The sequence below is a fragment of the Budorcas taxicolor genome, chromosome 20 (assembly GCF_023091745.1).
Source record: "Budorcas taxicolor isolate Tak-1 chromosome 20, Takin1.1, whole genome shotgun sequence".
Classification (NCBI taxonomy): domain Eukaryota; kingdom Metazoa; phylum Chordata; class Mammalia; order Artiodactyla; family Bovidae; genus Budorcas; species Budorcas taxicolor.
In genome coordinates, this window is record NC_068929.1 from 29,232,123 (window position 1) to 29,250,605 (window position 18,483).

General features: G+C 39.3%; 1 pseudogene; it reads left to right on the forward strand.

The window, feature by feature from the left end:
- The first annotated feature begins 4,077 nt into the window (after positions 1-4,077).
- On the forward strand, positions 4,078-4,629 carry LOC128066184 (60S ribosomal protein L17-like; annotated as a pseudogene).
- The last annotated feature ends 13,854 nt before the right edge of the window (positions 4,630-18,483 follow it).

The following is an 18,483-nucleotide window of genomic DNA, read 5'->3' on the forward strand; positions in this document are numbered from 1 at the left end:
GAAAGAAATCAAAGAGGACACTAATAGATGGAGAAATATACCAAGTTCATGGATCAGAAGAATCAATATAGTGAAAATGAGTATACTACCCAAAGCAATTTACAAATTCAATGCAATCCCTATCAAGCTACCAGCCATATTTTTCACAGAACTAGAACAAATAATTTCAAGATTTGTATGGAAACAAAACAAAACAAAACAAAACAAAACAAAAAAAGATTTGTATGGAAATACAAAAAACCTCAAATTGCCAAAGCAATCTTGAGAAAGAAGAATGGAACTGGAGGAATCAACTTGCCTGACTTCAGGCTCTACTACAAAGCCACAGTCATCAAAACAGTATGGTACTGGCACAAAGACAGACATACAGATCAATGGAACAAAATAGAAAGCCCAGAGATAAATCCACACACATATGGACACCTTATCTTTGACAAAGGAGGTAAGAATATACAATGGAGTAAAGACAATCTCTTTAACAAGTGGTGCTGGGAAAACTGGTTAACCACTTGTAAAAGAATGAAACTAGATCACTTTCTAACACCACACACAAAAATAAACTCAAAATGGATTAAAGATCTAAATGTAAGACCAGAAACTATAAAACTCCTAGAGGAGAACATAGGCAAAACACTCTCAGACATAAATCACAGCAGGATCCTCTATGATCCACCTCCCAGAATACTGGAAATAAAAGCAAAAATAAACAAATGGGATCTAATTAAAATTAAAAGCTTCTGCACAACAAAGGAAAATATAAGCAAGGTGAAAAGACAGCCTTCGGAATGGGAGAAAATAATAGCAAATGAAGCAACTGACAAACAACTAATCTCAAAAATATACAAGCAACTTATGCAGCTCAATTCCAGAAAAATAAACGACCCAGTCAAAAAATGGGCCAAAGAACTAAATAGACATTTCTCCAAAGAAGACATACGGATGGCTAACAAACACATGAAAAGATGCTCAACATCACTCATTATTAGAGAAATGCAAATCAAAACCACAATGAGGTACCACTTCACACCAGTCAGAATGGCTGTGATCCAAAAATCTGCAAGCAATAAATGCTGGAGAGGGTGTGGAGAAAAGGGAACCCTCCTACACTGTTGGTGGGAATGCAAACTAGTACAGCCACTATGGAGAACAGTGTGGAGATTCCTTAAAAAATTGCAAATAGAACTACCTTATGACCCAGCAATCCCACTGCTGGGCGTACACACCGAGGAAACCAGAATTGAAAGAGACACATGTACCCCAATGTTCATCGCAGCACTGTTTATAATAGCCAGGACATGGAAACAACCTAGATGTCCATCAGCAGATGAATGGATAAGAAAGCTGAGGTACATATACACAATGGAGTATTACTCAGCCGTTAAAAAGAATTCATTTGAATCAGTTCTGATGAGATGGATGAAACTGGAGCCGATTATACAGAGTGACATAAGCCAGAAAGAAAAACACCAATACTGTATACTAACACATATATATGGAATTTAGAAAGATGGCAATGATGACCCTGTATGCAAGACAGCAAAAAAGACACAGATGTGTATAACGGACTTTTGGACTCAGAGGGAGAGGGAGAGGGTGGGATGATTTGGGAGAATGGCATTCTAACATGTATACTATCATGTAAGAATCGAATCGCCAGTCTATGTCTGACGCAGGATACAGCATGCTTGGGGCTGGTGCATGGGGATGACCCAGAGAGATGTTATGGGGAGGGAGGTGGGAGGGGGGTTCATGTTTGGGAACGCATGTAAGAATTAAAGATTTTAAAATTAAAAAAAAAAAAAGAAAAGATAAAGAAGATAAAGCTAAAATGTCTCTTGTGAGTAGAGATGGAAAATGCTCAGTACTGTATTAGCAGATCAATTCAAGAATTTTATTATTTTTTTAAAAAAATTTATTTTTAACTGGACAATAATTGCTTTACAATGTTGTGTTGGTTTCTGCTCTACAGAAACCATAGTTTGAAGTGTGTGTGAAGTATGGTGTGAAGCAGCTATAAATATATATATATCCAGGCTTCCTGGCTGGCTCATTGGTAAAGAATCCACTTGCCAATGCAGGAGACTCAGGTTTGACCTCTGGGTTGGGAAGAGCCCCTGGAGAAGGAAATGGCAACCCACTCCAGTATTCTTGCCTGGGAAATCCCACGGATAGAGGAAAGTGATAGGCTGTATTCCATGGGGTCATAAAAGAGTTGGACACAACTTAGTGACTAAACAACAATAATACATATATTCTCTGCATCTTGAGCCTCCCTGGCCCCACTGCCCCACCCCTCTAGGTCATCACAGAGTGCTGGGTCGAACTCCTTGTGTTATATAGCAGCTTCCTTCTATATGACCATGGCCAAGTGAGATTTATTATAGGTGTGCAAGGCTGGTTCAGCATTTCACAATCAATCCATAAATTAATCACTTCAGCAGGCTAAACAAGAAAAATTATATGGTCATATCAGTAGATGCAGAAAAATCATTTGACAAAATCCAATAGCCATTCATGATAAAAACTCTTAGCAGACTAGAAATAGAAGGATATTTCCTCAACTTGATAAAGAACGTCTATAAAAACCTACAGCTAATAGTTAATGATGATAAACTATGTGCTTTTGGGAACAAAGCAGGGATATCTCCCCTCTCACTCCTATTCAGTATTGTTATTGGAAGTCCTGGCTAATGTAGTAAGACAAATAAATAATTAACAGACAAACAAATGAATAACTAATTTACATATTGGGAGGGCAGAAGTAAAACTATCTTTCTTCACAGATGATATGATAGTCTATGCAGAAAATCCCAAAGAACTGATTACAAATACTCTTGGAACTAGCAAGTGATTAGAACAAGAATATAGAATACAAGGTTAATATACAAAAATCAATTGTTTTCATATATATCAACAATGGACAGTTGAAATTTGAAAATAAAACCATAGCACCATTTACAGTACAACAAAAATTTAATGCTTAGGTATAAATCTATACATATACAAGACCTATTGGAGGAAAGCTATAAAACTCTGATAAAAGAAATCAAAGAAGATCTCAATAAATGTATAGATATTCTATGTTCATTGATAGGAAGCCTCAGTATTGTTAGTTCTTCTAAACTTGATCTATAGATTCAATGCATTCTCAATCAAGATCTCAGCAAGTTATTTTGTGGATATTGAAAAACTGATTATAAAGTTTTTATGGACAGGCAAGAGACTCAGAATAACCAGTACAATATGGAGGAATAACAAAGCTTGAAGAATGACACTACCTGACTTAAAAACATGATAAAGCTATAATAATTAAGACAGTGTGGTATTACCAAAAAGAATAGACAAATAGATCAGTGGAACAGAATAGAGAGCCAAGGAATATAGTCACCTGATCTTTGATGAAAGATCAAAGGCAATTTGAAGGATAAAATACAGTTTTTTCTACAAATGGTGCTGGAACAACTGGACATCCACATGCAAAAAAAAAAACTCTAGGCATAGTCATTTCACCTTGCACAAAAATAAAATCAAAATGGGTTATAGGTCTAAATTAAAATGTTAAACTGCAAAACTTCTGGAGGATAATATAGGAGAAAATCTAGGTGACCTTGGATTTAGTGCTACTTTTTACATGTGTAACCAAAAGCACTAAAACAAAAGGCTTCTGTAGCAAAGAGGTTGTAAAGAGAGTGACAAGACAGACTGTGAGAAAATATTTTTAAAACTTGGATAAAAGACTTGTATCCAATATATATACATGTGTGTTCAGTTGTGTTCAACTCTTTGCGACCCGATTGACTATAGCCCACCAGTCTCCTTTGTCTGTGGAATTTCCCAGCAAGAATACTGGAATGGGTTGCCACTTCCTTTTCCATGGGATCTTCCCAACCCAGGGACTGAACCTGTGTTTCCTGTGTCTCCTGCATTATAGGTGGATTCTTTACCACTGAACCACCAGGGAAGCCCATCCAAAACACAAGAAGAACACTTGAAATGCAACAATAAGAAAACAAAAACAGCTCAACTTAAAAATGGGCCTAAGCTTCTCTGGTAAGCGGCCTGAGGTCACCCCTAAAAATGGTGCACTATTCACTCGACTCAAAACCCCACAAAATCATGCAAATCCAGAAGTTCAAATCTTTGTGTTCACTTTAAAAACACTTGTGAAACTCCTCAGGCCATAAAGGGTATGCATATCTGAAAACCCCCGAGTGTCTGAAGGAGGTCACTTTAAAGAAGCAACGTGTGCCATTCCATCATTACAGCGGTGGCGTTGGCAGGTGTGCAGAGGCCAAACAGTGGGGCTGGACGCCGGGTCGGTGGCCCAAAAAGAGTGCTGAATTTTTACTATGCATGCTCAAAAATGCAGAGAGTTACGCTGAACTTAAGGGCTTAGATGTAGATTCTCTGGTCATTGAGCACATCCAGGTGAACAAAGCCCCCAAGATGCAGCACAGGACTTACAGAGCTCACGGTTGGATCCACCCCTACATGAGCTCTCCCTGCCACATTGAGATGATCCTTACTGAAAAAGAACAGATTGTTCCTAAACCAGAAGAGGAGGTGGCACGGAAGAAAAAGATATCCCGGAAGAAACTGAAGAAACAGAAACTTATGGCCCGAGAATAAATGCCGCAAAAAAGAAATGCAAATAGAAGTAAAAAAAAATAAAAACGAGCCTAAGATTTGAAAGATCTTTCACCAGAGTCAATATACAGATAAGCATATGAAAAAATGCTCAACATTGTATGTCACTAAATTTTCTCAAATTAAACAGTGAGATATCTGTACGTTACTAGATATCTATTAAAATAGTGAGAATCCAAAACACTGACAACACCAAATACTGGCAAGGATGTGTGGAACAGCAGAAACTCTTGTTCCTTATTGATGAGAGTGAAAAATGGTACAACCTTTATGGAAGACAGTTGGACGGTTTTTTATAAAGCTAAATATAGTCTTGGCATATGATCCAGTTATTACACTCTGAAATACTTACAAATGAGTTGAAAACTTGTGCCCACACAAAAACCTGCACATCTTTATTCATAATTTCTCAAAACTGAGCCACCAAGATGTCCTTGACTGTAGCCCACCAGGCTCCTCTGTCCATGGAGTTCTCCAGGCAAGAATACTGAAGTAGGTTGCACCTCCCTTCTCCAGGATCAGTAGGTGTATAGATGAACAAGCTGTGGTACAACATAGCTATGCAGTGATAAAGAGGAATGTGCTATCAAACTATGAAAAGACATGAATGCAACTTAGATACATGTAGCTAAGTGAAAGAAATGAGTGTGAAAAGGCTTCATACTATATGGTTCCAATAGCATGCCATCTTAAAAAAGGTAAAACTATGGAGATAATAAACAGATCAGTGGTTGCCAGGAGTTTAGCTTTGGGGTTGTATAGGTAAAGTATTAATATAAAGGACTTTTTTAGGTGGTGAAACTGTTTTCTGTAATACTGTAGTGATGAATACATGACACTGTGAGCTTGTGCATATCTGTGGAAATTTATAGCACAAAGAATGAAGCAGTGTATACAATTAAAAAATCATTTAGAACTTTGGAAGATCCCAGCTGTGATACAGAATGTAACAAACCAATCTAATTGGTTTGCAAATACATAAAACAGTCTCACCAAAGTGGGGGGAGGAGGCGGTGAAGTGGTTACTTTACTAACTTTGGAAATGAGTGTAGTTTGCCAAAAGAATTATACTAGGCTGCTTACTCTAGTTGATAAAATTATTTCTCACGAGGATTAGTTAATTAGTTCTGTTGCTCAGTTGTGTCTGACTTATTGTGACCCCATGTACTGCAGCATGCCAACTTCCCTGTCCAGCCCCAACTCCTGGAGCTTACTCAAACTCATGTCCATTGAGTCAGTGATGCCATCCAACTATCTCATCTTCTGTCATCCACTTCTTCTCCTGCCCTCAATCTTTCCCAGTATCAGGGTCTTTTCAGATGACTCAGTTGTTTGCATCAGATGGCCAAAGTACTGGAGTTTTAGCTTCAGCATCAGTCCTTCCAATGAATAGTCATGACTGATTTCCTTTGGGATTGACAGCTTTGATCTCCTTACAGTCTAAGGGACTCACAAGAGTCTTCTCCAACACCACAGTTCAAAAGCATCAATTCTTCGGCACTCAGCTTTCTTTATAGTCCAACTCTCACATACATACATGTCTACTGGAAAAACCACAGCTTTGACTAGATGGACCTTTGTCGTCAAAGTAATATCTCTGCTTTTTATTATTCTGTCTAGGTTGGTCATAACTTTCCTTCCAAGGAGCAAGTGCCTTTTAATTTCATGGCTCCAGTCACCATCTGCAGTGATTTTGGACCCCCGTCCCAAAGTCTCTCACTGTTTCCATTGTTTCCCCATCTATTTGCCATGAAGTTACGGGACCAGATGCCATGATCTTAGTTTTCTGAATATTGAGTTTTAAGCCAACTTTTTACTCTCCTCTTTCACTTTCATCAAGAGCCTCTTTAGCTCTTTTTTGCTTTCTGTCATAAGGGTGGTGCCATCTGCATATCTGAGGTTATTGATATTTCTCCTGGCAAACTTGATTCCAGCTTGTGCTTCATCCAGCCTGGCATTTTGCATGATGTAGTCTGCATATAAGTTAAATAAGCAGGGTGACCACACACAGCCTTAACGTGCTCCTTTACTGATTTGAAACCAGTCTTTTGTTCTATGTCCAGTTCTCACTGTTGCTTCTTGATCTGCATACAGGTTTCTCAGGAGGCAGGTCAGGTGGTCTCGTATTCCCATCTGTTTAAGAATTTTCCAGTTTGTTGTGATCCACACAGTCAAAGGCTTTGGCGTAGTCAATAAAGCAGAAGCAGATGTTTTTCTGGAACTTTCTTGCTTTTTTGATGATCCAGCGGATGTTGGCAATTTGTCTCTGGTTCCTCTGCCTTTTCTAAAACCAGCTTGAACATCTCGAAGTTCACGGTTTATGTACTGATGAAGCCTGGCTTGAAGAATTTTGAGCATTACTTTACTAGTGTGTGAGATGATTGTAATTGTGCGGTAGTTTGAAGATTCTTTGGCATTGCCTTTCTTTGGGATTGGAATGAACACTGACCTTTTCCAGTCCTGTGGCCACTGCTGAGTTTTCCAAACTTGCTGGCATATTGAGTGCAGCACTTTCACAGCATCATCTTTTGGGATTTGAAAGAGCTCAACTGGAATTCCATCATCTCACTAGCTTTGTTCATAGTGATGCTTCCTAAGGCCCACTTAACTTCACATTCCAGGATGTCTGGCTCTAGGTGAGTGATCACACCATTGTGGTTATCTGGATCATGAAGAGCTTTTTTTTTAGTTCTTCTGTGTATTCTTGCCACCTCTTCTTAATATCTTCTCCTTCTGTTAGGTCCATGCTATTTCTGTCCTTTATTGTGCCCATCTTTGGATGAAATGTTCCCTTGGTATCTCTAATTTTCTTGAAGAGAGCTCTAGTCTTTCCCATTCTATTGTTTTCCTCTGTTTCTTTGCATTGGTCACTGAGAAAGGCTTTCTTGTCTCTTCTTGCTATTCTTTGGAACTCTGCATTCAAATGGGTGTATCTTTCCTTTTCTCCTTTGACTTTAGCTTCTCTTCTTTTCTCAGCTATTTCTAAAGCCTCCTCAGACAACCATTTTGCCTTTCTTTTCCATGGGGATAGTCTTGATCACTGCCTCCTGTACAGTGTCACGAACCTCCGTCCATAGTTCTTCAGGCACTCTGTCTATCAGGCCTAATTCCTTGAATCTATTTGTCACTTCCACTATAAAATTGCAAGGGATTTAGTTTAGGTCATACCTGAATGGTCTAGTGATTTTCCCTACTTTCTTCAAATTAAGTCTGAAGTTGGCAATAAGGAGTTCATGATCTCAGCCACAGTCAGCTCCTGGTCCTGTTTTTGCTGACTGTTTTAGAGCTTCTCCATCCTTGGCTGCAAAGAATGTAATCAATTTGATTTCAGTAGTGACCATCTGGTGATGTCCGTGTGTAGTGTCTTCTCTTGTCTTGTTGCAAGAGGGTGTTTGGTATGACCAGTGAGTTCTCTTAGCAAAGCTCTGTTAGCCTTTGACATGTGTCATTTTGTATCCCAAGGCCAAATTTGCCTGTTACTCCAGGTGTTTCTTGACTTCCTACTTTCGCAGTCCCCTATAATGGAAATAACATCTTTTTTGGGTATTAGTTCTAGAAGGTCTTGTAGGTCTTCATAGGGTCATTCAACTTCAGCTTCTTCAGCATTACTTGTCAGGGGACAGACTGGATTACTGTGATATTGAATGGTTTGACTTGGAAAGGAACAGAGATCATTCTGTTGTTTTTGAGATTGCATCCAAGTACTGCATTTCAGACTCTTGCTGACTATGATGGTTACTCCCTTTCTTCTAAGGGATTCTTGCCCACAGTAGTAGATACAATGGACATCATCCATTCCAGTCCATTTTAGTTCACTGATTTCTAAAATGTTGATGTTCACTCTTGCCATCTCCTGTTTGATGACTTCCAATTTACCTTGATTCATGGACCTAACATTCCAGGTTCCTATGCAGTATTGTTCTGTACAGCATTGAACTTTACTTCCATCACCAGTCACATCCACAGCTGGGTGTTGTTTTTGCTTTGGCTCTATCTCTTCATTCTTTCTGGAGTTATTTCTCCACTCATCTCCAGTAGCATATTGGGCACCTACTCACCTGAGGAGTTCATCTTTCATGTCCTATCTTTTTGCTTTTTCATACTGTTCATGGGGTTCTCAAGGCAAGAATACTGAAGTCGCTTACCATTCCCTTCTCCGGTAGACTACATTTTGTCAGAACTCTCCACAATGACCCATTCATCTTGGGTGGACTTACACGGCATGACTCATAGTTTCATCGAGTTAGACAAGGCTGTGGTCCATATGATCAGATTGGTTAGTTTTCTGTGATTGTGGTTTTCATTCTGTCTGTCCTCTGATGGATAAGGATAAGAGTCTTATGGAAGCTTCCTGATGGGAGAAACTTGCTGAGGGGGAAACTGGTCTTGTTCTGATGGGCAGGTAAATCTTTAATGCTCAGTAAATCTTTAATCCAATTTCTGTTGATGGGCGGGGCTGTGTTTCCTCCCTGTTGTTTGACCAGAGGCCAAACTATGGTGGAGGTAGTGAAGGTCCCGTGCATGCACTGCTGAACTCAGTGCCCCTGACTCTGCAACAGGCACTGCTGACCCATGCTTCCACTGGACACTCATGGACACTCAGTGGACACTCAAGTCTGGGTCAGTCTCTTGTGGGGTAACTGCTCCTTTCTTCTGGGTCCTGGTGCATACAAGGTTTTGTTTGTGCCCTCCAGAGTCTGTTTCCCCAGTCCTGTGTAAGTTCTGGTGGCACTATGGTGGGGTTAATGGCGACCTCCTCCAAGAGGGCTTATGACATACCCAGGTCTGCTGCATCCAGAGCGCTTGCCCCTGCAGCAGGCCACTGCTGACCCATACCTCTGCAGGAGACACTCAGACACAGTTCTGGCTCAGTCTCTGTGGGGTGTCTGGATCCTGGTGTCTGGATCCTGGATCCTGCTCAAACAAAGTTTGTTTAAGCCCCCTGAGCATCTCTGGTGGGTATGGGGTTTGATTCTAAACACGATTTCACCACTCCTACCATCTTGCTGGGGCTTCTCTTTTGCCCTTGGACATAGGGTATCTTTTTTTGGTGGGATCCAACATTCTTCTGTTGACAGTTGCTTAGCAGCAAGTTGTAATTTTGGAGTTCTCCCAGGAGTGATGAGCTCATGTCCTTCTTCTCCACCATCCTTTTATCTGTTTTAACAACTACAGATATAAATCCAAGACTTATGATTTTTTGACTTTACAAAGGTATGAAAAACTATGAATTCAGTTCCAAGGCACTGCCAAAAAACTGTACAGCTTCATTATTCTGAAACTACTATATATGTATATTTGAATTTAGCAATGAGCAAGGTGTGTTACTGTTGGAGGTTACAGATAAGCAAAGGGGAAGAGGCTGGAATGATTCATGGGTAGTAACCTAGAACTGAGACATTGGTGTGAATTCATATTTACCTTAATATATACACAGATGGTTGCATATAGAAATATTTATAGATAAGTGTATATATGTACAGGTTACTATGAATGAATATTTCGTTGCTCTGTTGGTTGAGGGGTCCTAGAAGCAAAGGCCTCTCAGTAGCAATGAGCACATCTATCACCCAGGTGTTGGTATATAATTTTCCAGTAAAAACAACCAGGGTGCCTTGCAGAAATGGCTGGCTCTAGGACTGGAGCAAGAAATACATAAGATAAGCTTGGAGTATCTTACAGTGCTAGAAAGTGAGGAAGTTCTCAGAGTATTAAAAAATCTACAATGATAAGGGTATGTCAAAGGGACATAAGAACAAACTGAAAGAGCTCAGTGGCCAAAACTAGAATAATTGGGGCAGCACAATAAAGTAATAATGCATTTTAACACCAAGTATGAAAAAAAAACCATGAGTCCATACTGATAAAAATGAATAATTAAATAAGTGAATAACTGGGAGAAGAGACAAATCTCTGCAGAAAAACTCCAAATAATTTATGTAGGTACTCCACTATCAGGGAGGTGGAGGATAATGTCTTCATCTTTAGGTTTGGGCTGCACATAATGCCTTCCTTCTAAAAGTACAACATACAAAGGAGAAAAAGAATATCTTTAGTGTAGAATCTTGACAAACACTATCTCAGGTGAGTAATCAAGGTTAACGTCAACAGTGAAAGTCATGTTGGTAGTATGTACCATCAATATGATATGATGAGAATGGCGCTACAACTATGGTTTTACTCCCTCAAACCCCAATTTGAGAAACAGACAATCTCCACTGATAAGACATTTTTCAGACTACTTTACCACTAGTCAAGGACTTCCCTGTAGCTCAGACGGTAAAGAATCTACCTGCAACACAGGAGACCCGTGTTCAATCCCTGGGTTGGGAAGAGCCTCTGGAGAAGGGAATGGCAGCCCTCCCCAGTATTCTTGCCTGAAGAATCCCATGGACAGAGGACCCCGGCAGGCTACAGTCTGTGGGGTTGCAAAGAGTCAGACACGACTAGTGACTGACACTACTTACCAGTACTCCTCAAAACTGTCAAGGTAACCAAAGCTAAAAGTTTCAGAAAGTGTTACAGCTGAGAGGAGTCTTGGGAGACCTGATAACTAAATATATCATGCTGGAACAGAAAAAAGAGAGGTAGGTAAAAACTAAGGAAATCTGAATAGTATGGTCTTTAGCTAATAATAATATATCAATCAGTTCAGTTCTGTCGCTCAGTCGTGTCCGACTCTTTGCGACCCCATGAATCGCAGCACGCCAGGCCTCCCTGTCCATCACCAACTCCTGGAGTTGACTCAGACTCATGTCCATCGAGTCAGTGATGCAATCCAGCCATCTCCTCCTCTGTCGTCCCCTTCTCCTCCTGCCCCCAGTTCCTCCCAACATCAGAGTCTTTTCCAATCAGTCAACTCTTCACATGAGGTGGCCAAAGTATTGGAGTTTCAGCTTCAGCATCATTCCCTCCAAAGAAATCCCAGGGCTGATCTCCTTCAGAATGAACTGGTTGGATCTCCTTGCAGTCCAAGGGGCTCTCAGAAGTCTTCTCCAACACCACAGTTCAAAAGCATCAATTCTTCAGTGCTCAGCCTTCTTCACAGTCCAACTCTCACATCCATACATGACCACAGGAAAAACCATAGCCTTGACTAGACGGACCTTAGTCGGCAAAGTAATGTCTCTCCTTTCAAATATGCTATCTAGGTTGGTCATAACTTTCGTTCCAAGGAGTAAGTGTCTTTTAATTTCATGGCTGCAGTCACCATCTGCAGTGATTTTGGAGCCCAAAAAAAAAAAAGTCTGACACTGTTTCCACTGTTTCCCCATCTATTTCCCATGGAGTGATGGAACCGGATGCCATGATCTTTATTTTCTGAATGTTGAGCTTTAAGCCAACTTTTTCACTCTCCTCTTTCACTTTCATCAAGAGGCTTTTTAGTTCCTCTTCATTTTCTGCCATAAGGGTGGTGCCATCTGCATATCTGAGGTGATTGATATTTCTCCCGGCAATCTTGATTCCAGCTTGTGTTTCTTCCAGTCCAGTGTTTCTCATGATGTACTCTGCATAGAAGTTAAATAAGCAGGGTGACAATATACAGCCTTGATGCACTCCTTTTCCTATTTGGAACCAGTCTGTTGTTCCATGTCCAGTTCTAACTGTTGCTTCCTGACCTGCATACAGATTTCTCAAGAGGCAGGTCAGGTGGTCTGGTATTCCCATCTTTTGAAGAATTTTCCACAGCTTATTGTGATCCACACAGTCAAAGGCTTTGGCATAGTCAATAAAGCAGAAATAGATGTTTTTCTGGAATTTTCTTACTTTTTCAATGATCCAGCAGATGTTGGCAATTTGATCTCTGGTTCCTCTGCCTTTTCTAAAACCAGCTTGAACATCAGGAAGTTCACGGTTCACGTATTGCTGAAGCCTGGCTTGGAGAATTTTGAGCATTACTTTACTAGCATGTGAGATGAGTGCAATTGTGCAGTAGTTTGAGCATTCTTTGGCATTGCCTTTCTTTGGGATTGGAATGAAAACTGATCTTTTCCAGTTTGTGGCCACTGCTGAGTTTTCCAAATTTGCTGGCATATTGAGTGCAGCATTTTCACAGCATCATCTTTCAGGAGTTGAAATAGCTCCACTGGAATTCCATCACCTCCATTAGCTTTGTTCGTAGTGATGCTTCCTAAGGCCCACTTGACTTCACATTCCAGGATATCTGGCTCTAGGTGAGTGATCACACCATCGTGATTTTCTGGGTCGTGAAGATCTTTTTTGTACAGTTCTTCTGTGTATTCTTGCCACCTCTTCTTAATATCTTCTGCTTCTGTTAGGTCCAGACCATTTCTGTCCTTTATCGAGCCAATCTTTGCATGAAATGTTCCCTTTGTATCTCTAATTTTCTTGAAGAGATTTCTAGTCTTTCCCATTCTGTTGTTTTCCTCTATTTCTTTGCATTGATCGCTGAAGAAGGCTTTCTTATCTCTTCTTGCTATTCTTTGGAACTCTGCATTCAGATGTTTATATCTTTCCTTTTCTCCTTTGCTTTTCGCCTCTCTTCTTTTCACAGCTATTTGTAAGACCTCCCCAGACAGCCATTTTGCTTTTTTGCATTTCTTTTCCATGGGGATGGTCTTGATCCCTGTCTCCTGTACAGTGTCAGGAACCTCATTCCATAGTTCATCAGACACTCTTTCTATCAGATCTAGGCCCTTAAATCTATTTCTCACTTCCACTGTATAATCATAAGGGGTTTGATTGAGGTCACACCTGAATGGCCTAGCAGCTTTCCCTGTGTATATATCAATATGCTTCAGTAATCACTGCAGCTGTAGCAGGTTTAGGGGTTCCCTGGTGGCTCACATGATAAGGAATCTGCCTACAATGTGGGAGACCTGGGTTCAATTCCTGAGTCTGGATGGCATGGCAACCCACTCCAATATTCTTGCCTGGGGAATCCCCGTGGACAGAGGAGCCTGGTGGGCTACAGTCCATGGTGTCACAAAGAGTTAGACGTGACTGAGCAACTAAGCACAGCACAGTAGTTTTAAGGTGCTAATAATGGGGAGAACTGGTTGTGGAGTATATGAGAACTTGCTGTACTGTCTTTACAGTTTTTATGTATATATAAAACTCTTCTAAAAACAAAAAAGTTTTTTTAAAGTAAAAAAACAGATAACTCTTTTATTAGAGTTTCTTTAGTGACATTTTAATATTGAATAAATTAATTCACTTATCTCCAGAAGGTGAAAATGTTAATGGGCTCAATGTTCCAATTAAAAGGCAGAATGAATTAAAAAAAAACCCAAGTTCTTCTGGAAACTCACACATTTAAATATAAATGCTAGGTACGTTGGCAAAGTAAATGGATAGAAAAAGATATGTGATGGCAACAGGAAAAGGAATAATGCTTAAGCAACTATGTTAATATCATGTAAAATAAACCTTGAAATACATTTTACTTTCATTTATTCTTTTTCTGATCTTCTTTTTCTTGTCTAGATCCAATTTTTTTGACCTATAAAATTTTTCTTCTGCCTGAAGAAGTGCTTTTAACATTTCTTTTAGGGAAGTCTGTTGTTATTTGAATTTCCTCAGCTTTTGTTTTCTTCTGAGAAAAATCTTTATTTTTATTTCACTTTTGAAAGATAATAACTTTGCTGAATATATAAGTCTACATTGGTGGTTTTATTTTTCTCAGTTCTTTAAAGATTTCACTCCACTCTGTCGTTAAGATAGTTTATGAGAAGTCTACTGTAATTCCTGTCCTCGTTCCTGTAAAGAGAAGGTTTTTTGTTTTTTTTTTCCTCTTCTCTGGCTTCTTTCAAGATTTCCTCTTTGTCTTTAGTTTTTTGTCTTTTGTCATTTGAATATGATAGCCTAGGTGTGTGTGTGTGTGTGTGTGTGTGTGTGTGTGTGTGCGCATATGTGTGTATGCATGTATTGATAGTTATTCTGCTTGCAGTTGTCTGAGCTTCCTAGATCTGTGGTACTGTGTCTATCATAGTTTTGGTAATTTTCGGTCGTTATTACTTCAGATATTTCTTCTGCTATTTTCTCTGTTTCCAATTATGCGTCTGTGACACCTTTTGCAGTTATCCCACAGTTCTTGGATTTTTTGTTCTTTTTTCTATTTGTGCTTCAGTTTGTGAAATTTATATTGATAGATCTTCAAGTTTACTGATGCTTTTCCAGGGCCATTTTGAATCCACTGATTGCATCCAAGGCAGTCTTTGTTTCTGTTAGAATCTTTTTTCTAACATTTCTTTTTTATTCTTTCTTAGAGTTTCCATCTTTTGGCTTTTTCCACTTAAAGTCTTTAACATAGTACTTATTTGTTGTTGTTCAGCTGCTAAGTCATGCCCAAGTCTTTGTGACCCCAGGGACCACAGCACTTCAGGCTTCCTTGTCCTTCAGTATCTCCTGGAGTTTGCTCAGACTCATGTCCATTGAGTTGGTGATGCCATCCAGCCATCTCATTATCTGCTATCCTCTTCTCCTCTTGCCTTCAGTCTTTCCCAGCATCAGGGTCTTTTCAATGAGTCAGCTCTTTGCATCAGGTGGCCAAAGTATTACTCATAGTTATTTTAAATTCCTTGTCTGATAATTCCAAAATCTATGTCATATCTGAATCTGATTCTTGGTTTGTCTTTATAGACTGTAATTTTTTTTCTTGCCTTTTAAGCATGACTTGCAGTTTTATTCCGGAAATCTAGACAACTCATCAGGTAATAGGAAATGAGCCTTTTAATGTGATTTTTTAAAAAAAATTAATCTCTCTTACAGTTGGGTTCTGTTTAATGTTTGCTGTAGTTGTAGGTGCCAAAGGCTTTTAATTCCCCTAATGTCTTTGATTTTGTCTTTCCTGTTGTCTTTTGGGGTCCTTAACAACTTCCATGAGACTCCTTAGATAGAGTCTCAATTTTGTAGTTCTCTGAGCTGAATTCACCGATATCCTGGAGTCTGATGGTGTAGTAGAAAGATGTGAAGTAGCATTTTGTAATCTTGAAATTAAATCTTCTTCCTTTAGTGCATCTATGTCATTGGGCTGTGACCTTCACAAATTGTTCTCCAGTGGTATAGCCCTCCTTCGATTACTTTCTCTAGCTGTAGCATCTATTTATTTGAAGTCATGACTGGTTTTGAATGATTTTTCTTCACCTAAGTGGAGACAAGATGGACTCAGGGACTATGTTAGGAGGAATGCTATTTCTGCAGATGGGATAAAGATCTAGAAAAGTCTTTTCCAGTGTAAGTAAACCTTTGTTATAGAGAAGGCTCTGAGCATATTTCATAACGATTACTCTTATCCCATCCGCACCTGCCATAGCCATGAAGGGAACTTTTGGGAATCCTCACTGTGATAACTTAGTAGGGTTCCTAGATGTAAATTCAGTTCAGTTCAGTTGCTCAGTCATGTCTGGCTCTTTGTGACCCCATGGACTGCAGCACACCAGACTCCCCTGTCTATCACCAACTCCCGGAGCTTGCTCAAACTCATGTCCATCGAGTCAGTGATGTCGTCCAGCCATCTCATCCTCTGTGGTCCCTTTCTCCTCCTCCCTTCAATCTTTCCCAGCATCAGGGTCTTTTCTAAGGAGTCAGTTCCTCTGCATCAGGTGGTCAAACTATTGGAGCTTCAGTTTCAGCATCAGTCCTTCCAATGAATATTCAGGGCTAATTTCCTTTAGGATTGACTAGTTTGATCTCATTGCAATCCAAGGGACTCTCAAGAGTCTTCTCCAACACCTCAGTTAAAAACATCAATTATTCAGTGCTCAGCTTTATTTATGGTCCAACTCTCACATTCATATGTGACTACTGGAAAAACCATAGCTTTGACTATACAGTGGTCCTAGATGTAAAGCCCCTGAAAATTTGGAGGCACGTCTAAGACTGAGGCTTTCAGGAGACTTACTATTATGGAAGTCTGCACTCAGCTTCCAGTAGCTCATCAAAATTTCCTTTAAGTATTTCTACAAGTTTATGGCCCCAGTGGCTTCTGCTCCAGTTGGTCAGATCTTAGCTGTGACTTCCAGGATTCTTCTGTCCTTCCAGATCTCGGGGTGGTGGTGGTTTGCCTTAAAACTTTGGTTCTCTGATGGATACAAGAAAAGTTATTGGTTTTCAAGTTGTTCAACTTTTTCTTGATGTGATGGCAGCAGTGTTGACTTTCAAGCTTTTTATATGTTGGTGCTGATACTGTACGGAGAAGGCAATGGCACCCCACTCCAGTACTCTTGCCTGGAAAATCCCATGGATGGAGGAGCCTGGTGGGCTGCAGTCCATGGGGTTGCTTAGAGTTGGACACAACTCAGTGGCTTCACTTTCACTTTTCACTTTCATGCATTGGAGAAGGAAATGGCAACCCACTCCAGTGTTCTTGCCTGGAGAATCCCAGGGATGGAGAAGCCCGGTGAGCTGCCGTCTGCGGGATTGCACAGAGTCGGACACGACTGAAGTGACTTAGCAGCAGCAGCTGATACTGTAAGATGTCTTATGACATTTAATTATTGATATGATTGATGCAGACCTAGCAGTTTATTGTTTTATTTTGCCCCTCTGGTTTTTTTTTTTTAAAGATTTTATCTTTTAGAGCATTTTTACATTCACAACCAAACTGAACAGACTGTACAGAGATTTCTCATATACCCCTTGTCCTCACACAAGCATAGCCTCTTCTATTATCAACATCCTCAACCAGAGTGGTACATTTGTTAAAACTGATGAACTTACCTGGATACATTATCACCCAAAGTTCATATTTTTTGTTGGGGTTCACTCACTCTTGGTGTTTTGACAAGGGTATAATGATATGTAGTTCTCATTATATTAACAGTGTCATATAAAATAGTTTAATAGTCCTATAATTCCTCTGTGCTCTACTGCGTTTTGTTTTTCAGTTCCCTTCCCCACCGTTTATTTTACCTTCAATTTGATTACTTAACTATTTTTAGAGTTCTATTTTTAATTTATTATGTTGACTTTTAGCTGTGCTTTCCTTTTTCGTGGTTATGACAGGGTATTACAGTATACATTTTAAACTTTTTACCATCTTCTTTGATTTGGTACTGTGTAGCTTCATGTAATAACGCAGATCCATTGTAACAATATAGATCCTTTTACTGTCGCCCCATGTATGTTGGCAGTTGATCCTCTTAGTTGTGTTTCGTCGGCAGTGTCTTTATATCGCCTTCATTCTAGAAGGATGCTTTGCTATATATAGAATTCTTGGTTGAGAGTTCTTTTGCTTTTGGTATTTCAAAGATCTTTGCCCTGTTGTCTTTTGTCTTTCACAGTTTTGGATGAGAAGTCAGAATAACTTAGGTTTTCTAAGGTTGCTTTCAATATTTTTCCTTTGCATTTGATTTTCAGCATTTTGATGTGTTGACTCTTGGTTTTCTTTCCATTTGTCCTGAACTGGTCTTTTCAATCTGTAGATTTACATCTCTCATCAAATTTGAAAAGTTTTCAGCTATTACTTTTTCAGTTTTTTACTTCTCCATTCTCTTCATTTCTTTCTTCTGCTTCTGTTAATATGAGCTTGTTATTTTTTTTCTTTAACTTGTTGTATGGAGGATTACATTAATTGATTTTTAAATGTTGGATTAACTTTGCATACCTGATTGTGGTTTATAGTACTTCAAGTTCACTATTTCCAATTTCACTAACACAATTCTTTTTTTTTTAAATTTTCTAACATTTATTCTGGCACCAATAAATAAATGTTACATTTGCTTTTATAGTATTTAGATTTCAGAGGCCCAGAAACTGATTTATATGGTCCCCCTAGGAACACTCTGAAAGAGCATTCTTTCATTCTTTTATTTATTTATTTTTTTATGTTTCTGTATTTTAATTAATTTATTTTAATTGGAGGCTAATTACTTT